The sequence below is a fragment of the Triticum aestivum genome, chromosome 2A (genome assembly GCF_018294505.1).
Source record: "Triticum aestivum cultivar Chinese Spring chromosome 2A, IWGSC CS RefSeq v2.1, whole genome shotgun sequence".
NCBI classification, from domain to species: domain Eukaryota; kingdom Viridiplantae; phylum Streptophyta; class Magnoliopsida; order Poales; family Poaceae; genus Triticum; species Triticum aestivum.
In genome coordinates, this window is record NC_057797.1 from 121,342,660 (window position 1) to 121,365,695 (window position 23,036).

The following is a 23,036-nucleotide window of genomic DNA, read 5'->3' on the forward strand; positions in this document are numbered from 1 at the left end:
TAAGAAAATAATATGGTAAAGGATATGGTATGAGATAAATCTGTTCTGATCCGTTTACACTCCAAAGGGTTTACAAAATGAATGTTCTCCTTATTATTTCATTTGGCCGCGGTCACTTAGGAGTGCACCAGACTTATAAGAGTTCCATTTTCATCTTTGGAAAATAATAGTTGTGTGCCACTTTTATGGCGTCCTCTTTCATATCTCTATAATTCATACATAAAAATCATATTCATTAGGCTCACACATCTTCTTTGTTCACTTGTTATTACTTCAGAAAATAAGGGAGCGAGTCTCATGATCTAAGAAATTCTTGTTGTTGCGGATATATATGCAACCAGTCACAAAGAACACATCATTTTTGCAACACACACTTTACCAGGCTGGCAAATTAGGGTTCATGGTCACATGAATCTAATATTTCTAGCATGCAAGTTTTTATTGGCATGAGTTAGATATTCATGTGTGTGTTTTGAACCAAAACATAAAGACAACTTGGCAGAGTCACAAAATTTACCACTCATCATTATTAGTTCTTCTTGCTAAATAATCTTATTAATTGCTACAACACATCCTCCACAGCCTTAACACGTTTCTTCTTTAACACTCTCTTTTGCAAAAACAAAGTACCATAAATTTTTTTGTTTTGACAATAACTTCACAGTCCCCTTGGGTAAAGCCCTCCTTGCGGCAAGCCACAACACATTCAGCCTGATCACAACGTGAAGCGGTATATGCCCCACTGAGCTCTTTGCACGTCTTGGCCTCTGAACCTACAATACAATAATCAAAATATGGTGCATGAAAAACCAGATCCTACAATATTCTGAAGGGACAAAAGAAAAGAATGTAAGATAAGTAGTATAATTTACACATATGGCTAGCAAACGTATAGACCATGCATTGAGGAAGTGCATTGTTCTTGCAGGGGATTATTTTTAAAAATATTTACCAGGAACTAAATGGAGTGGCATGAGGAGTAGAAAACATAAAAGGATTGTCACATTGAGGGTTCCCATGTCTCAAGTAATATACGGTTTGAAGGCAGGTAAGAGAGAACACAAAAGATGCACATCCAAATGGTCTATGACATCTCTTATAGCCATGGATGATGATATCTGAAGAGAAATATAAGTCAAAGATATGACATATCTCGTGTCTTCAAGATATGTGTGAAAAATAAAAGTCAAATATATGACATATCTCGTGTCTTCAATATATGTGTGACATGATGTTGATGTCTCTACTCCTAATGGAGCACATGTTAGCCTGGTACTCCGGTTTTATTTCCTCTCACCACCTCTCCAACTGAATTTTCCCTTGCTCATTAAAAAAACCAAATCTCATTAAAGGGAGATCTTGTTTCGTGATTGCTTTGGCACATGTTGATTCATTTTAATCATGTAAATAATCGGTAATTAAGAATTTACAAATCGCACCATATATGTGAGATCACCTTCCTAAAATATAAACATAATATATTTCTTGATAACCTTCCAAAACAAAATGAGATATTTCTCAATAAAAATCATTAATCTGACGCACTATGTCATTTATTACTATCATTATCATTATCTCTACTATTAATTGACAATCACAAGTTTCCTAATATCACAAAAATAATATATCATTTCCTTTTGGTCGTACGCATCTGCACGCCCCTGCGGATGGATGCAGTGCGGGACACCATGAAGCACACCGTAGCCGGGCGTGTTGTTAGGGTGATACTCAAGAATGTCAGGGCGTGCATCACGGCATCGAGGACGGCCGTGGGGGAAGGCGGGTCGTCAGACCGCCACGTACATACGTTCATGGACGTGATCATATTATATTTCTTATCAGTCATGTAGAAAGCCAGACAAGCTACATTCTGAAATCAAGTGTGGCCATTGAAATGTTAAGAAATTCATTAAAAAAATATGTGCTACAATACTTGGTAGTCGTCGCCGTTTGTAATAGCCATTCATGCAAAATTTCTACTCCTAATGGAGCAGTTGGTAGTGTGGTCATTGGTACAACAAGCTGCTATACAAACGGTTTTTAACCCCTTTTCGCGACGACATTTTAAACCGTTGCCAGGCGAGTGTGGGCGATAGGGGGGTCCTTCCCACATGAACCAGAAACCGTCGGGGATAGGGAGCCATGATGCATACAATTGTCCCTATAAAACTGTTTCCGATATCTTGAATATCCCAAACGCTCCATTCTTGCTACTCGTTTGCGCTAGCATTACCACTGAAGTCGGTATTCTGTGGTGCTACGTTTACGATGCGCGGCCCATCACGAACAGTTTACGAGTATAGAACATGTATGATAAGAACAAAATCGCACACATTCACTCTGCTCGAACCGTATGCGGTTACTAATTAAGAAGATTAGCTAATCATCGTCCAAGTGTTGGATAGGATCACGAAACATCAAACCGTCGTAACAGTGTCGTACATGATACTATCGCACACGCTATTCTTTGGTGCAAAGTTTACAATGCGTACCACATGAGAAACAGTTCATGATTGTAAATCATGTACGATAAGGCACCTATCACAAACATTTAGTTTGCTCGCACCGTTTGTGATATTGTCTGACACCACACACGCTTTGTAAACGACAACTATGTGCATGCTCGCACATGTTTCCTCTCTGTGAACCGTGTCAGATTATGGTGTATATCACACACATTTGTGTTTTACCGACCGTGTGCGCTATAACAACCTGCAGAGCGTAATTTCACCCTTATTTAATTGTTGCTATTTAAAATTGTACCTAATTTGAATTTGAATTTGAAAGTATGCTATAAATTTATTCATATCCATCAGGTTCAAAGAACCAATGCATTATTCGACTCATAGGTACATATGTTCAAGAATTACATAAGCACCAAATAAAGAATAATGAACCACAATTGTATACTTGTACTATTAAAGACGATAAAGAAAAAGGCAAAATACTTTCTGGTTGCTGAACAGGGTGAAGCGGAATGCCCATATTGTGCCCTCCTCCATGCAGAAGGTACAGACGAATCTATCCCAACCCCTTGTGATGGTCGACTGCCCATCCTTCACTGTCTTCATGAACACATCTAGATAATCATCGTGTTCTGGTAGAAATACTTTAACCTTTGCATTCCCACCAATCATGAAATTTGAGAGGTAATCATGAGTAAGCTGTTTTGGGAACCAGTGTAAAGGAAAAAGATTCAGACATTGTCATCTAACACAACTCATTATGGGCAGTAAAAAGAAGGATGTAGAGTTCTTACTTACCATCCTGGAGTTGGTTGTTGTCTTGGATAAAGTGTAAACAAATAGTTTAATTCCCATCTTTTGACCCATTTTACTGACAATCTTTATCAGCTTCCTCACTTGATGCTAGTTCATCAATATCTCATTGCCCCATACGTAGAAAGGGTCGAAGCGCGGATCTTTACCAATGACATATGTACCTAAAAACACCAAGTTAATGTTAGAAGCTAAACAACAATTACACAATGATGTAGTACAACACTCCCTCTGTCCCATTATATAATATCTTAACATCCAATGTACTCACATATTGGATGAATTAACATATTATATTATGGGCCGGAGGGATTTTATTGCATTTTTACAAATTATCAGCCGGTTAACTGCTGCTGTATTGTTGTTGTTGCTGCTGCTCTTCTACGTACATCTAGACATCATCAGAACATTAAGGTAACACTCTTGTTTGTTGCTATGTAGCCTAGGATTGCATATTTTGACATTCAGTATAGTTCATGTTGCTATGTAGCCTTAGATATATTAGATATGGCCCTAGTTAACCTACCGATAAATGGTTTACAGATATACTTAGTTAAAAGTCTGTATTACTGATTAATCCCTTATCAGCCCCGGGCCTATATATAACCAGCTACCACTATCCTGAACACTGAGTATATATAAGCCATGGAATGAAACTAACCTTGATGAAAAACATCAGTCGTTCTCAAAATTGTCCCGTGTAAGTACATAGAGAGACATGTTAAGCACACCAAGCTAAACATCAACCAAATATATCCATGGCAGACAAAATAATCTCCAAGATAGCTTCACTATGCAGGTTTAAGCACGCTAGTTAATAAAAACAAGAAGTGGAAAGGTGTGTTAACTACAACAGGCCTAACATTTAACAAGAATCAAATATAGTCATTCAAACTGGTATTGTGCTGGTCTAAGTACACTAGTTACTATTAATAAAAATGGAAAGGCGTGTTAACTACAACATGCTTAATAGCAACCAAATGTGGTCATTCATAGTGGTATTGTTGAAACTTTTATTGATGAAATTGAATTGCATGGTTCATACTTGCACATATAGAACATCATGTTATGAATAACTGGAATAAACAAGGCATACTACGAAGAACCAAAGATAGCATTTGAAACTGGACATATGCTAACTAAACAACCGAACAACCAAAAAACTTTAAAAGAGACATATGCTAGCTATAACAGGCTTAACAACAAGCAAATATATACATTCCTATCGGTATGTTTAAAACTGGTATTGATGAAAATGTACTGCACAGTAAATAGTTGCACATATAGAGCATCACATTGTGAACAAGTGAAATAAACAAGGCATACTGCAAACAACCAAATATAGCAATTAAAACTGGACATATTCTCACTACACTAAAAAAGCGACTCGACAAAACAAATCATGGGTTCCCCCATGTGAAGAGGAACGACAAAACAAATCATGGGCTGCCTCACTTGTCACAGATGGGCTCGTTCCCGTAGGAAGAGCACGAACCCTGGGTGCGCTCCATGTTGTCGCAGATGGGATCCTTCCCCTTGGAAGAGCACGAGTGTAGGGTGCCCTCGCTGATGTCGCAGATGGAATCTTTCCCCTTGGAAGAGACGGAGAGGGTGCCCTCCTCGTGGTCGACGTCGATGAGGTCTGACTTTGCAGTTGTGGATCCCAAGCCAGCGTCGTAGAGCATGTCCTTCATAAATGACAAAAGTGGCTCGACGGTGATGTAGGATGGAAAAGTCTTGACAGCGAGCCAGAGGAGATTAGCAGCATGGCCATGGATGAGATTGATGGCGGTTGAACCCAAGGGCCCAGGGTAAACATGAATGCTAATTCTCCCAAATTTTGAACAAAGTGGTAACACACCCACTATCATTTGTCGGCTGCCCGAAGCAAGTGTTTGCAAGATGGAAATTAGTGTCTACTCCTGACACTTCACATCCTAATCGAACTGATTTCCACTGCTGTTGATAGGGGTAGACTAGTAACTTCAATCAGACGTGACACGACCGCCTCTCAGCCCATTCAGACATGGTGGGCACCAAATGTGGGCGGAAAAACACATTTGATTCAAGCTTGTCTGAAAGACATGTGTCTCTCCCTCCATTTCTCCATTCATACATGGTGGGCGGCAAAACAAACTCTCCTCGTCCGAAATTTGATGTAGGCAAATATTTTAAATAGGGGCAGATGTGTAACTTCCCTCAGACGTGACACAACCGCCCTACCTGTCAGCCTCGTTCATACACCGTAGGCGCCAACCATGGGCGGCAAAACACCCTCTCCTCGCCCGAAATCGCTGGAAATCGCTACCGGCAAATATTAAGGAGATGCGAGATTACCGTCCTATCCCCAACCGACGTGATGTCCGGAATTTTAAACGGGGGATAAGTTCATAACTTTCCCACATTTCAGACAACCGTGTCCTAAAGTTTGAGACCCCCCTCCATTTCCCCATTCATACATCATCGGTGCCACAACAACCTCCCCACTGCGGCCAGGCTCCTCTATCTGCCACCCCATCCTCCACCTTGCCTGAGCCGCTACCCCTACCCCATCGTCCACTACAAGATATGGATGTCTCTCATCCATGGTGCTGGACCAGGATCCTTTCATCGCGTCCTCTCACTTCATTGGTGCCTTCATCCACCTTGCTGTTGCCGCTCCTACGACTGCCTCGTCCACGACAACAGGACTAATCCCCCGACCCAGCCGTCTGTCGTCTAAAGTCTTCTTCTGCGCCGCCGACGGCCATCGCACCTGCAGCACCCTCAGCGTATCAACAGGGGCCCACACGCATCGCAAGAGAGGTGGCACTCTTTCATATCTGCTTAAGTTATTGATCTCACCCATAAAATAGATCGTAACTTGTTTACTGTACTTTTCTTGTCCGTACCAAATCGTAGTGGCTAGTTGAAAGCAAACATTGGCTGCGAAGTAGCCTTTGTCCGGTTGCACCTTCAGATCCGCCATGGCACGGTCACTATACTCATAAAGCTTATGGTTTCCCCCATTTATATTCACTACCATCATCATAGGCACTTCGTGGTGTGCTAGCACTGCTCCTCAAGACCTCAACCCATCAGGCGAAACAACATGCCACTCATAATTCCAAAGCTTAGTTGTTGAAATAAGAATATGATATGATGCTCATATTACTAAACCAGAGAACGTTTAATTGGTCGCCTAATGTTCCAATATTCATTTCGAAAAGCATGTCCGCCACACACTGGCGGAGCTACAGTTAAAATATTGGGAGGGCCAGATGGATTAGGCTACAAGGGATCCCAAATTTTGGTAAAAAAATTACCTTCACTCCTTTGTACATTGGACTACGTATAGGCAGGTGATGTCATTGTTTTGTTCTTATGTAGCTCCACCACTAGCGCCACATATAGAGAGACAACAGGGATTTGCATTTCTCCGTGCGCTCTGGTTCATCATGGGTGGGCAACACACACTGTATTATCTAACTAGCAAGATGCTCGTGCGTTGCACGGAACATCAATATGCATTTGCATGAGTAGTTTATCTTGTGGGAGAAAAGGATGAATGAGGGAAGGCCTTATCTGCAAATGTGGAGAGGTGTGCAGGTAAATTGTCATAGTTTCCTTCCTATCCGTTAGATATAGATCGGATGGCCTATATTGCAGGAAGGCACGCACACCATCATCACCAACTCTGCTTTTTATAATATTAGGAGAAAATTCCTTATATAACACTATTTTAAATGTTGTTTCCTTATTTGACACTGAAAATATTTTTCTTCCTTATCTAATACAGTGTTTAATTTTTTTTGCCTTTTATGACACTTTCGTCCATTTTAAGTCTTAACGCTATTAAATGACATCTGAAAAGACCTATTTGCCCCTCATATGGTATGTGACAAAAAATTGTGTGGGAGTTTAGCTTCAGTATAGGACTCTGTCCGGATGGTGAACCTGGTATATCTACTCTATTTGCCCCTGGGAACAGCCTGTTTTTCTGTCTTCTTTTTTGCGAGCGGGAGCAGACTGTTTGGTGATGGGAGGGCATACGATGGTCAACGGTGTACATCAATAGTACATGGTACACTACATACTCGATCTTATACAACATTAGTACATGGTACATACACCTAGCAAAATGTTGGAAATAAACAAGACATCCTGTCCGTGTAGAATTCCTATCTATCACCGTATAGGGCAGGTATTGCTAGGTGGCTGGTATATAACTATGTATGTACTGTATGTACCCAGCCCCTTTGTAACAGCCGTGAGTTGAGATTGAAAAAAGAAAATAAACAGGACTGACACGGTCCTGTTGCCATCAATCGTCTCGTGTGTTCATATGTCGCCGATCGAGATAATATTGCTAGCTTGGTTAGCTAGCCAGCCAACGCAGAATCGGTCATGCGAGAGATTGGTTGCTAGCTGGCGTCTAGTACTACATGCTTGTTTCTTGGTGTGTACGTGTACATCACCGTCTATGTCTACCCATTAGCTTCGAAAGTACTTTAGCCTCCTATATGCATGTACGCCGGAAAGCACTCGGCCACGCTGCCGAGGTCGGGGCAACGGCCAATACGAATCGAGTTGGCCCGATACACATATACACGTAAAATTTTGGTCACATACCATAGAAGGGGTAAATAGGTCTTTTCAGGTGTCATTTAACACCGTTAAGATTTAAAATAGGCGAAAGTGTTATAAAAGGCATAAAATTTAGACTCGGTGTTAAATAAGGAAGAAGAATAAATTCAGTGTCAAATAAGGCAAGTAATTTTAAAACAATGTTAAATAAGGAATTCTCTCTAATATTAGAGAGATAGAGATAGAGATAAGATATAAGATTACAGAAAAAAGTAGAGAAATCTGCTTGTTCTCTGTTATCATGTTCCTCTTCTGTTCTTCTTAATAAGTATATTACTTCCTCCATTCCTAAACTGCCTTGGGTGTGTGCGTGTGTTGTGGTGGTGTGCGTTTGTACCTGGTGTTGTGCATCATTGCTTTGTTTATAAAGCGGGGTGAAAGCCTTTTTCTGTAAATATAAGTCTTTTTAGATATTCCAATAAGAACTACATACGGATGTATATAGACATATTTTAGAGTGTACATTCACTCATTTTGCTCCGTATGCAGTCCGCATTCGAATCTCTACGATATTTATATTTAAGAATGGGGGGAGTAGTACAGTATGTTCCTTGTCGAGAAGTGGAGCAGGGACATTTGCAGTCAACAGGTTTATTGGGTAGCTTTAGATGGATGCATTCAATGATTCTAGATGGTCTTCCATAATATCCGGGAAATGTTGGGAGCTATGTCATCTTTGATAGTCTAGACTGATAGTAACCGTATTGTGCCTTCAGTTGAATATAGCTGCCCCTTTTGGGGCTGAAGCCTATCCGAACCCTTTCTTGTCGTACCGGCAATACAAGTCCATATGGTCCAGCTAGTTGCACTTTCCTGATTTTACTCTTGATGCTTAGGGTTTTCCCCTTTTATCTACTCTACTATGATCAATATAGGTGCTTTCTGTTGTACTAGAAGTACTCCACCCTTCAAGCTAAACAACACAACCCTCATAATTCCAAGCTTAGTTGTTCAAATATGATTGTGATATGTACTGATATTAGTTAACAGGCACATTTAATTGCTTAGCTAAAGGTCCCACTTGAGTTTCCAAAAGCATCTCGCGACATATAGAGAGACAGCAAAATTGCATTTATTTGCCATTTGTTGACTGTACTTTCTTGTCCATACCAAATCTTAGTTGTTATTTCAAAGCAAACATCGGTTGCTAACTACCCTTTGCATCGTTTGCAGCTTCAAATCTGCCATCCCACTGCCATGGTCAACACTATACTCATCATGCTTACGTTTTCCCCATTTTATTATGACCACGATCAGCCTACGTGGTTCGTGTCATAATAGCATTGCTCCACCCATCGAGCAAAACAAGCTTAGTTGTACAAATTTGAATAAGATATTATGCTAATATTAGTAAAACTAAGACATGTTTAATTGGCTAGCTAAATGTTCCTACTTTAGTTTCGAAATGCATGTGAGCCACATATGGAGAGACCGGAAGGAATGGTATTTCTCTATGCACTCTGGTTCAACATGGGTGGGCAACATACATTGTATAGAAAGACTTGTAATATCTTCAATCTTCTTGTTCTTCTGCTCTTCTTTAACATGATCCTCTTCTCTTCTTTAATAAGTATGTTCCTTGTTGGGAAGAGTAGCAGAGACATTTGCGGTCGACTGGTCAGGTCGAGTTGTTCTCCCTCTTAGTATATTTTGAATCTGTCAGGTCAGGTCGACTTGTTCTTCTTTACTATATGTTGAAGCTATCATCTGCGAAGTATCATCACTTCTAGAGCTCTCATATTTTGAGTAGTAGGTCACATTATATTAATGCACACACCAAATTACCGCATGCATGGCATCTCTCAGAAGAATTGCAGAGATAGCACAAAGGGGTTTACAGGGACGCAGTATTGGATTAGAATCACTTCTCCATTACTGAGATAATCTCACTTGTTTTTATGTTTTCATTCATGTCAGGTATTGAACATGATCAAAATGAATATGAGAATGGGCGCACGAGAGGAATATGGCGGAACAATCCACTGGCTAACAAACTTTGCATGGTGGAGGTTGTCCTATCTTATTCACCCATCAAGGTGCTTGCTCTAACTTGGCAAGGTTGTATTGGTTGCACATATTTTGCATATGACCTCTAGCATTACTTCTACTTTGTTACACCACCATATGCTTAGTTAAAGCATCATATATGAGTATATGCCATACCTATCCATTTTTTATACCTATTCCATGTGTCATCATACTATGTTTTTTCAGTCAAATGTTGTTCTTTCGTAATAGATATCCAAAAGGAAAAGGGTGAGTGCAGATCCTCAAGGAGTACAAACTAGGTATTTGGAAAAGGTAGTGATACCTGTTAAATCACACATATTAGCAGCCACAAAAAACACAGGCCCAACTATACCACACTTTACCCCTGCTCCATTGGCCAAACCCCTATTAGAACTACAAAGAGCCCAGCGTCAGGTACTGTCTATGATATCTCTCCCTAATAATAAAGCGCCGAGTGCTTCTGGTCATCCGTCGTCGCGGCTGTTTTGCAAAAAAGTCCTACTTTTCGGCAATGCAACCCGCGGTCCCTTTATAAGTGGATCCAAGAAAATGCTTCATTTTTACAAAAAGGGCCCAGTAGTTTGGTATATTCAACCCGCAGTCCATACGTCTGGTTCAGGATCGGGTCAACGCGTGGTGGCACGAGCGGTGGAGCGGCTCGATGCAGAAGGGCGGCGGCGGATGGAGCTTGAAGGGGCCGGATCCATGCGCGGAAGGTGCTTGGGAGGCGGATCCAGAGGTCGGAGTGATGCGGGGTTCACCGGTGACGACGAGGAAGACCGACGGTGAGGCTTCCCGGGCGCATCCATGGCATCAGCGGGTCCTGGGGAAAGAAGACAGGGAGGTGAGGCCGTGAGGGAGAGAAGAAGGGTGACGGTGTCCTGGACTAGGGGGGACTCACCACGTCGTCTCCCGATCTATCAGATTGGGCCGAGAACCCCCGTGGCCGTATACTCATGGGCCAGTTCAGACGGCTGCCACATACAAGGAAGATTCCACAAGACTTGGTGATCAAGACAAGGACTTCTCCCCACCGGCGTAATCGGCTAGGACTCTTGTTATCCTAGGCCTCCGGTGCATTATATAAACCGAGGCCAGGCTAGTCGATAGAGATATAATATATACAACAATCATACCATAGGCTAGCTTCTAGGGTTTAGCCTCCTTGATCTCGTGGTAGATCTACTCTTGTACTACCCATATCATCAATATTAATCAAGCAGGACGTAGGGTTTTACCTCCATCAAGAGGGCCCGAACCTGGGTAAAACATCGTGTTCCCTGCCTCCTGTTACCATCCGGCCTAGACGCACAGTTCGGGACCCCCTACTCGAGATCCGCCGGTTTTGACACCGACATTGGTGCTTTCATTGAGAGTTCCGTTGTGTGATCGACAAAAGGATCGATGGCTCGCCGGTAGATCAACTGCGACTTTGGCGTCTCCGTCACCAGTTCGACTGGTCACCTTGGTTCGACCAAGAATTGCGCCCCGTGTTCGGATCACCATGTTCGGACGAGGGCCTTCATCAAACATCAACTCCGATCTCTATCAAGATCACGGAGGAATCATCTATGGAGCTCGGGGGCTCAACGTCAACATTGCCCTCAAGCGACCGTGCTGTTTTTTTTTGGACAGCGAACTCGTATCTGCCACCACCACCTCCTCGAGTATCGCTTTGACGATCGCTTTGGTGGAATTGTGCGGAATTGAGTCTATAACAACCCTGGAAAATTTTGTCGAGTTCCGATGGAGGAATCTCTGGCAATCCATGATATACCAGATCCCTGTCAAATTTGGATGGGAATTTGGATGAGTTTAGGGCATGGTGTTCAGCTTCTAGCTCGGATGTCCTTTGGAAGATCCAACCGTTGATCGGCTGCGGAATTCCTATATCTACCACCTCTCAAACTTTTAGCTCGATCCAACCATCCAAACTCCAGGAACCTTCCGATTAATGCATCACTTTTCGGATCTGTTTTCTGCGCGAAAACGAATCCGACCCGAGTTCATCTTTTTTATGAACGGGATTTCGGACATCCCTTTTGAAGAAAGTTTTGTATGGGGTATTGTGTTTTGTTCCCGAACACATCCCACTAAATTTAAGATATTTTGAACATGATCTTCAACATCATGCTGGTGTCAAACCAGTCCGGCAATATTACTCCACGACTGCCGACATGCGCTAGACACGTCGTCACTTTAGCCGAGCTCAACTTCTTCGGATCATCATCTCGGCAAGCCGAACAAGAGTCCGGCATCGCGAAGGATAAATCATCATCAACATCGCCGCCCCACGGATTACACGGAGCGGGCATACCGGCATCGCCGCACGGTCGCTTCATCAAGCCGGCATCGACCACGTCACGACCTGCATTGATAGGGCCGCACTATTGCTTCTTCAAGCTGGTGTCCATCATGCCGACCTACTTCGACTCATCAGCTGACGTCGAGGCTTTGACATCTCGGCTGGACCGGGGGCTTCGCCATCTCTTCATCAACCTACTCCGAACACTTCGGTGTCACTAGCCGACCAGCTCTGTCACGTTAGCCGGGCCGAGGGCTTTGCCTCGGCAAGTCAACCTTTACCAGCATTGCCATGCCATCGTTTTATCGCCCATCAGGCAATGGTTGTGCGGAGGGAGTCCCAATTTTGGGAATCACCTTCCCTCGGATTGCTACAACAAATAAACCAGGCGCTATTAATCCCCGTATTTTTTGCTTGTTTGGGTTCATTTTTCCCAAGGAATTATTACTCTGGTTTGTCCATGATATGTACACAGGTCTATCAAATGGTGACCGCATTAACGAGGGTCGCGTGGTGGTTCGATCAGTTTCCGTACATAGTCCGGCGAACGCCGCATCCGAAGCTCGAACCGACTTGTGAATTTAGAGTTTGCCACGCCTTTACTACATCACGCCGACGCCCTGCATCGACATTGACTTCGGCGCCAGGCCATATTTCTTCTATTCCTAACTTTGCATAAATTATTTATTATGCAACATTTTTTAATTATCATTATTACTATTATCTCCGGTTTGCACTATTTTTTGTGCACAGGAAAATGATCCGGGGACTTCGGCGTCACTCTGCCGGTTTGCATTGACTGTGCTATGTCACCACTTCGGCGTGTCGAGCTCTCCGCTCCGCCACCTCGGGACCAGCTTGGGGGATGGAACCTTGCCCCGCATCAAGCTCGGACCGCGTCATCAATACCGAACGCATTAACCAGCTAAGTCGCTTTCATGCTCAAAGCTTTAATTTCTAACTTGTGTTCGGTTCGACCAAGCATTATACTTTTTTGGAAAAAAGTTGCTTGTAAAAAATTTCCTTGTCCAAACTTTGTTTGTGACACACAAATTCAAGGACCCAATTCACTTGGGGGCTTCATTTATGAAGCTTTTCCTCTTGCATATGATTATACTTGTACGGCTTCGTTCCTTGTTCGTGTATTATTCCACAATATGCACCATACTGACTTAAGTGATTTGCAAGATGGGTTGCCTCGCTCCTGTGTTTACCCCTACGTTCCCGATTGTTCGGCTAGGGATTAAAGGGAGCACCTCTGCGATTGTCACGATTGGGTCAACCGAGCCGGACCTCAGACTGGGTGAAGCCAAAAACTAGCGCTATTATAGTTTTCAATGATGGCCGGCACACAACAAAACTCATGAGTACAAAAAATCTATTGCACAAGTCTCATAATAACAATGAGCACCGAAGAAAGGTATCGGCGGGGGTACTATTTTCTTCGAAGATGCTTCTTACACTTCACGGTAATATAGCATAAGTTCCCTGAGCGCGCTTTGTCTGTTACAGCCTTATGGCCTGATTACCTGGTTATTGGAAACACTATCGGTATTCTTGACCGATGGAGTACATAACACTTTTGGGTCCTTGACCGACGAGGGAGAAGCTGACGGTCGGTTAAGACGCGTTTAAAGTTCTGTTGAACATAGATATGATATAAGTACTTCGGTACATGCAATCATTCTTCCACCCAAGTCACTTGGGGGCTCTTAAGTTTATTTGATCCATTTTATAATAAGTGTTCTTCTTCTTAGTCGTTGCAAAGTTTTATTATTATTATTTATCACTCCTTTTTTCGACACGAGTGTGCGGTCACTAGCCGGGGAGCCTAATTTCTCTCTCAAAGCCGCTAGAGTTTAGTTTGCTAAACTGGCCTGATGAGAAGTACTCCGCCCTCGGGATAGGAGGTTGAAGCCGTAGGCTGACCCACTCGAAGTCTTGAGATAGGATGTATCATGTTAAAGCACGACAGAAGCACTTCTTTTTTCTAAGACCAATTTTCGGATTGGCACCGAACACTTGATCTTGTTCGGACGTCATGTTTTTACTGACGTTTCTTGGTTTTCCAAGCTTTTTGGCACTTTTAAACTATTTGTGCTTTTCCAGCATTAGTCTCGCAGTGCAACGCCGGACACCTTTATAGATTCGGCAAAAATATTCTCGGATATTGCTATATATGCATCGGTTTTGAATTGTGTCTTTGGTCAATAGTTGGGTTGCCCGGCTCCTACACTTGCTTCCTACGTTCCGTTTTGTTCGGCTAGGCGTGCAAAGGGAGAACCACTGCGATTGTGCTTCCAGCTCACATGGTTAAGCACCTCAGTGGAGAAAGCCGAAAACTGACTTTCACAATAAGTGTAAACTGGTCAGCTATCCGATGACTATGTTAAATGATGGGTCGTTCATAACATTGGGCGAAGTGTTTACGGCTTGACCCCGACTGTCACCGAACACTACCGGGGCTATTAACTGGCCTCCCAAACTAAATACTTAATATTTTGCTCTTACATTAGAGCTGAGGTTTAATGATCATGCTTAGCATGACAACCCAAAGAAAGGAACCGATAGCGGGACTATTTTCTTTGGAAGACATTTTCTTATATTAAACAGTAATATAACTCTCTGCGTACCTTTGTTTATAAAACCGTATGGCCAGATTGCCTTGTTTGTTGTAAATCTTTGCCCTCATAAAGGCTTCATAAAGTAGGACAAACACTCCTCGGCTACTGGCCGAGGAGGTGGAAGCCGATGGTTGGTCAACAAAGTTTTGTACAATGCGGATCCGAGCATTAATGACGTAAAGTACTTGGATACATAGAGTCATTACACATAATTTGTGATTTTACTATGGATATTGATCCTTAATTCGGCCACCCGTGCCCGCATTAAGGCTCGGGGGCTACTGGGCTTCGGCCTTATTATTTACAAATACTAAAGGGGCACATCGATCCCCTGATCTGGTGTTGCCACCCGACCAGTGTCTCGGGGGCTACTGCATTGCCTGTTCAATGCAGAAAATTTTAAGTGCAATACAGTTGCCGAGGAGATTTTGATCCTCAGGTTGGTCGGCCGCACCCAACCTGAGTCTCGAGGACTGAGCACGCCGCTTTTAGTGACCCAAAGTATTCTGCCGAGCTTGGACTTGATCCTCAGGCCTGCAAATCAACCTGAGTCTCAACGGCTACTAGGATCAGCGGTCTTACATCATCCTTCAGGTGCATCTCGGGTTTTAGACCGATACACACCTTGAGGGCTACTGGCTATATATCTCGGTAGAAAATAAATTGCACCAACAAATAATATTCAAAAAAATCGGCCCACATTCAGGGTGGTGCACCACCTCGGAAGCAGTCCGGCATAAAGCTCGGGCGCTAGTGGCTGGCTCCGTAGAGGGCATTTCCGGCGTTAAGCTCGGCTAAACTCCTTTAAACCTTTTTGAACCAAGGTGATATGACACCTCAGATATAGTCCGGCGTTGGAGCTCAGATACATAGTTCGGCGTTGGAGCTCGGATACATTCCGGTGTTAGAGCTGGGAAGCGGTCCGGCATTGGTGCTCGGCTGCAAAAGATACCTCGAATACAGTCCGGCGTTGGAGCTCGGACGCAAGAGGACCCTGCCTCCCGGGAACAACTTCAAACCCGAGGTGTGGCATAAAAATAAACAAGGCATTGATAAAGGCCAGAAACTTAAAGGGGCTCCTCGGATACCCGACGTGTAAACTCGTCGAATGCATTTCGGCGATCCTCAAGATCGAAGATAAAGAAGATTTGTCGAACCAGTTTTCAAGACCGGCAACCGAAGATGAAGAACAGTTTGGAAGAATTGAGGAGCGTCCCTAACTTGAAGACCGGTTCAGGGGGCTACTTGAAGGAAATATGCCCTAGAGGCAATAATAAAGTTATTATTTATTTCCTTATAATCATGATAAATGTTTATTATTCATGCTAGAATTGTATTAACCGGAAACATAATACATGTGTGAATACATAGACAAACAAAATGTCACTAGTATGCCTCTACTTGACTAGCTCGTTAATCAAAGATGGTTATGTTTCCTAACCATGAACAATGAGTTGTTATTTGATTAACGGGATCACATCATTGAGAGAATGATCTGATTGACATGAGCCATTCCATTAGCTTAGCACCCGATCATTTAGTATGTTGCTATTGCTTTCTTCATGACTTATACATGTTCCTATAACTATGAGATTATGCAACTCCCGTTTATCGGAGGAACACTTTGGGTACTACCAAACGTCACAACGTAACTGGGTGATTATAAAGGAGTACTATAGGTGTCTCCAAAGGTACATGTTGGGTTGGCGTATTTCGAGATTAGGTTTTGTCACTCGGATTGTCGGAGAGGTATCTCTGGGCCCTCTCGGTAATGCACATCACTTAAGCCTTGCAAGCATTACAACTAAATGAGTTTGTTGCGGGATGATGTATTACAGAACGAGTAAATAGACTTGCCAGCAATGAGATTGAACTAGGTATTGGAATACCGACGATCGAATCTCGGGCAAGTAACATACCGATGACAAAGGGAACAACGTATGTTGTTATGCGGTCTGATCGATAAAGATCTTCGTAGAATATGTAGGAGCCAATATGGGCATCCAGGTCCCACTATTGGTTATTGACCGGAGACGTGTCTCGGTCATGTCTACATTGTTCTCGAACCCGTAGGGTCCGCACGCTTAAGGTTACGACGACAGTTATATTATGAGTTTATGCATTTTGATGTACCGAAGGTTGTTCGGAGTCTCGGATGTGATCACGGACATGACGAGGAGTCTCGAAATGGTCGAGACGTAAAGATTGATATATTGGAAGCCTATATTTGGACATCGGAATCGTTCCGGGTGAAATCAGCATTTTTCCGGAGTACCGGGGGGTTACCGGAACCCCCCCCCCCCGGGGGGGGGGGGTTATTGGGCCTACATGGGCCTTGAGGGAGAAGAGAGAAGGAGGCAAGAGGTGGCCGTGCGCCCCTCCCCTTCCTAGTCCGAATAGGACAAGGGAAGGGGGGTGGCGCCCCCCCCTTTCCTTCCTCTCTTCCACCTCTTTCCCCTCTCTCCTTGTCCAACTAGGAGTCCTACTCCTGATGGGAGTAGGACTCCCCCTTGGCGCGCCCACCTTGGCCGGCCGCCCCCTCTCCCTGGCTCCTTTATATACTGAGGCAAGGGGCACCCCAGAGACACACAAGTTGATCCACGTGATCTATTCCTTAGCCGTGTGCGGCGCCCCCAGCCACCATAGTCCTCGATAATACTGTAGCGGAGTTTAGGCGAAGCCCTGCTGCTGTAGTACATCAAGATCGTCACCACGCCGTCGTGCTGATCGAACTCTTCCCCGACACTTTGCTGGATCGGAGTCTGGGGATCGTCATCGAGCTGAACGTGTGCTCGAACTCGGAGGTGCCGTAGTTTCGATGCTTGATCAGTCGGATCGTGAAGACGTACGACTACATCAACCAAACGCTTCCGTTGTCGATCTACTAGGTATGTAGATCACACTCCCCCCTCGTTGCTATGCATCACATGATCTTGCGTGTGCGTAGGAATTTTTTTGAAATTACTACGAAACCCAACAGTGGCATCCGAGCCTAGGTTTTATATGTTGATGTTATATGCACGAGCAGAACACAAGTGAGTTGTGGGTGATATAAGTCATACTGCCTACCAGCATGTCATACTTTTGTTCGGCGGTATTGTTGGATGAAGCGGCCCAGACCAACATTACGCGTACGCTTACGCGAGACCGGTTCTCCCGACGTGCTTTGCACAGAGGTGGCTTGTGGGTGACAGTTTCTCCAACTTTAGTTGAACCAAGTATGGCTACGCCCGGTCCTTGCGAAGGTTAAAACGGAGTCAAATTGACAAACTATCGTTGTGGTTTTGATGCGTAGGTGAGATTGGTTCTTACTTAAGCCCGTAGCAGCCATGTAAAACTTGCAACAACAAAGTAGAGGACGTCTAACTTGTTTTTGCAGGGCATGTTGTGATGTGATATGGTCAAGACATGATGCTGAATTTTATTGTATGAGATGATCATGTTTTGTAACTGAGTTATCGGCAACCGGCAGGAGCCATATGGTTGTCGCTTTATTGTATGCAATGCAATCGCGATGTAATGCTTTACTTTATCACTAAACGGTAGCGATAGTCGTAGAAGCACAAGCTTGGCGAGACGACAACGATGCTACGATGGAGATCAAGGTGTCACGCCGATGACGATGGTGATCACGACGGTGCTTCAGAGATGGAGATCACAAGCACAAGATGATGATGGCCATATCATATCACTTATATTGATTGCATGTGATGTTTATCTTTTATACATCTTATCTTGCTTTGATTGACGGTAGCATTATAAGATGATTTCTCACTAAATTATCAAGAAGTGTTCTCCCTGAGTATGCACCGTTGCGAAAGTTCTTCGTGCTGAGACACCACATGATGATCGGGTGTGATAGGTTCTACATTCAAATACAACGGGTGCAAAACAGTTGCACACGCGGAATACTCAGGTTATACTTGACGAGCCAAGCATATACAGATATGGCCTCGGAACATGGAGACCGAAAGGTCGAGCGTGAATCATATAGTAGATATGATCAACATAATGATGTTCACCAATGAAAACTACTCCATCTCACGTAATGATCGGACATGGTTTAGTTGATTTGGATCACGTAATCACTTAGAGGATTAGAGGGATGTCTATCTAAGTGGGAGTTCTTTAAGTAAATCAACTGAATTTAAATTTTCTCATGAAACTTAGTACCTGATTAGTATCTTGCTTGTTTATGTTTGATTGTAGATAGATGGCTCGTGCTGTTGTTCCGTTGAATTTTAATGCGTTCCTTGAGAAAGCAAAGTTGAAAGATGATGGTAGCAATTACACGGACTGGGTCCGTAACTTGAGGATTATCCTCATTGTTGCACAGAAGAATTACGTCCTGGAAGCACCGCTGGGTGCCAGGCCTGCTGCAGGAGCAACGCCGGATGTTATGAACGTCTGGCAGAGCAAAGCTGATGACTACTCGATAGTTCAGTGTGCCATGCTTTACGGCTTAGAATCGGGACTTCAACGACGTTTTGAACGTCATGGAGCATATGAGATGTTCCAGGAGTTGAAGTTAATATTTCAAGCAAATGCCCGGATTGAGAGATATGAAGTCTCCAATAAGTTCTATAGCTGCAAGATGGAAGAGAACAGTTCTGTTAGTGAGCATATACTCAAAATGTCTGGGTATAATAATCACTTGATTCAATTGGGAGTTAATCTTCCAGATGATTGTGTCATCGACAGAATTCTCCAATCACTGCCACCAAGCTACAAGAGCTTCATGATGAACTATAATATGCAAGGGATGAATAAGACTATTCCTGACCTCTTCGCAATGCTGAAAGCTGCGGAGGTAGAAATCAAGAAGGAGCATCAAGTGTTGATGGTCAACAAGACCACTAGTTTCAAGAAAAAGGGCAAAGGGAAGAAGGGGAACTTCAAAAAGTGAAAGCACAAGTGCTCCCTAGGTGGTTTTGATAATTGATGACAACATATCTCTTGTTGGACTAACATTTCGATCTAGCATGTTTCAGATAAGTTCAATAATGGAGTGGCATGAACTAAAGGTTGTGGGAACTCCTTCAAGATGCTAAGGACAAAGGATTGGCTAAAGCTTCAAGCTCAAGACTTCTCATTTTACATTTTAGTGATCCAAGATCACGTTGAGTCCATAGGAAAAGCCAATACTATCAAGGAGGGATGAGGTGTTGCTTAATGAGCCTCTTGCTTCATGTGCTTAGTGATATGCTCCAAAACCCTCAGCTACTTTCCCACTTCCACTTTTGACCTAAACCCTAAGCCAAACTCGGTCCTACCGATTCTTCCTATCCGGCGCCACCGAGTTTCACTTGTCATAAGCCACTGCCAAACCCTAATCATTTCGGTCTCACCGATGGGATCTCGGTCTCACCGAGATGGGCTTGCAAACTCTCTGTTACCCATTGCAATATTCTCGGTCCCACCGAGATATGCAATCGGTTCCACAGAGTTTGCTTGGCCAAATCTCAGTTTCACTTATTACCCAAATCGGTCCCACCGAGTTTGAGTAATCGGTCAAACCGAGTTTTGGATTTACCCTAACCCTAGCACATCGGTCCCACCGAGTCGATCCAGTCAGTCCCACCGAAATCTCTAACGGTCACTAGGTTTACATTTTCGGTCCGACCGAGTTTATTGATTCGGTCCCACCGAGATTGGAAAACTGTGTAACGGTTGGATTTTGTGTGGAGGCTATATATACCCCTTCACCTCCTTCTCATTCGAGGAGTGAGCTATCAGAACGCATACACCATTCCAACTCATATGTTTTGAGAGAGAACCACCCACTCATGTGTTGAGACCAAGACATTCCATTCCTACCATATGAATCTTGATCTCTAGCCTTCCCAAGTTGCTTTCAACTCAATTCTTCTTTCCACCAAATCCAAATCCTATGAGAGACAGTTGAGTGTTGGGGAGACTATCATTTGAGGCACAAGAGCAAGGAGTTCATTACCTACACACCATTTGTTACTTCTTGGAGAGTGGTGTCTCCTAGATTGGCTAGGTGTCACTTGGGAGCCTCCGACAAGATTGTGGAGTTGAACCAAGGAGTTTGTAAGGGCAAGGAGATCGCCTACTTCGTGAAGATCTACCGCTAGTGAGGCAAGTCCTGTGTGGGCGATGGCCATGGTGGGATAGACAAGGTTGCTTCTTCGTGGACCCTTTGTGGGTGGTTGCTTCTTCGTGGACCCTTCGTGGGTGGAGCCCTGTGTGGACTCGCGCAACCGTTACCCTTGGGTGGAGCCCTGTGTGGACTCGCGCAATCGTTACCCTTCATGGGTTGAAGTCTCCATCAACGTGGATGTAGGATAGCACCACCTATCCGAACCACGGGAAAAACATCTGTGTCTCCAATTGCGTATGATCTCTCCAAACCCTTCCCTTTACATTCTTCCAAGTTGCATGCTTTACATTCCGCTGCTCATATACTCTTCGCATACTTGCTTGATATGTATTGTGTGTGTTGAAATTGTGCCTAAACTCCACTTAAACCGAAAAAGCTGAAAAATTGCAACTTGAGCATTATGTGTCTAATCACCCCCCTCTAGACACATCTACTTCTAGATCCTACAAGTGGTATCAGAGCATTGGTCTCCATTGCCTTGGTTTAATCACCATTGGAGGAAGATGGATGTGTCTACTCTAGGGAGTCTTAGACATAGAGTGCCTATTGTTGATGGAAAGTATTTTCATGAGTGGAAAAATGAGATGCTTGTAATCTTCAATCAATATCATTTGAACAAGTATATTGCTAGCCCTTGTGCACCTCATATTGATCCTTTGCATCCCACCCTAGATGAAGATATTGACATGATTCGCAATCTTAGAACTATTGAGCTCATCATTAGAGGATTGCCCAAAAACTTGATTGCTAGTTTGCCTACTCAAAGTTGTGCCTATACTATATGGAAATTTCTTGAGGAACGATTTCTCGATCATTCCTTGAAAACTTTGGATGAAATTCTCCATAAATCTATTGCCTTGAGTAAGATGAACTCTAGTGATCCTGGTTTTGGTAAATGTCTTTTTGAACTTGCCAATCTTAAGCATGCTAAAGGTGATGTTGGAATCATTAATGATATCATACTCAAAGCTATAAGAATTCATAAAAGTGACCACCTTGATGATCATTTATCTAATGAATTACCCTCTCTAGGAAATGATGAGTCACAAGATCATGATGAACATGAATATTATGATGATGATGATAGTGACTTCGATCTTGATGATGCAATGAGACATTTTGGTCTTATGGCAAATCTTCGGGGATATGAATCAGGAGGAAAGGAATGGGTTCTTGATAGTAGATGTACTGATCATATGACCGGAGATGAAGAGATGTTTCGTGAGCTTGCCGAAAATGATGGCCCTCGAAAATATGTCACCTTTGGTGATAATTCAAAGGGTAAAGTGGTTGGCCTTGGTAAGGTGGCCATCTCACATGATAGTTCCATTCAAAATGTCATGCTCGTTGAATCTCGAGGCTACAACTTACTTTCAGTATCTAGACTTGCTGATTTCGATTTGAATGTCCTACTTACTGAGGTAGATTGCCAAGTATTTCGTCGAGACAATCATAAAATGGTCTTTACGGGTATGCGTAGAGGAGATCTTTACATTGTCGTTTTGTCTAAAAAGGCACAACCTAAAACTTGCTTTGTTGCTAAATCCTCAAAAGGTTGGTTGTGGCATAGACGACTAGGTCACGTTGGCATGAGAAACCTTGACAATCTTATTAAAGGAAATCATATACTTGGAGTTAACGATGTCATATTTGATAAGGATAGACTTTGCAGTGCTTGTCAAGCAGGTAAACAGGTTGGAGGAAGACATCCCGTGAAGAACATCATGACCACAAGGAGGCCACTCGAGCTACTTCACATGAATCTTTTTGGTCCCAACGCCTACAAGAGTCTCGGTGGAAATTCTTTTGGTCTAGTTATAGTTGATGACTTTTCAAGATTTACGTGGGTGTTCTTTCTTAATGATAAGTTGCAGGTCCAGAAGATCTTCAGAAACTTCACTAGGAAGGCCCAAAATCAGTTTGATGTGAAGATCAAGAAGGTTCGGAGTGACAACGGAACGGAGTTCAAGAACGCAAATGTGGACACCTTTCTTGACGAAGAAGGGATTTCACACGAGTTTTCGGCTACGTACACACCTCAACAAAATGGAGTTGTTGAGAGGAAGAAC

The 23,036-nt window shown here is 43.3% G+C and overlaps 1 long non-coding RNA gene across 1 annotated transcript; it reads right to left on the bottom strand.

Annotated features, from left to right (window-relative positions):
• Positions 1-501: 501 nt before the first annotated feature.
• Positions 502-1,055, bottom strand: LOC123184983 (uncharacterized). The gene is made up of 2 exons (XR_006493140.1): positions 953-1,055; positions 502-773 (listed from the first exon to the last, which is right to left on the bottom strand). It is a non-coding gene; the product is annotated as an uncharacterized lncRNA (long non-coding RNA).
• Positions 1,056-23,036: the final 21,981 nt, after the last annotated feature.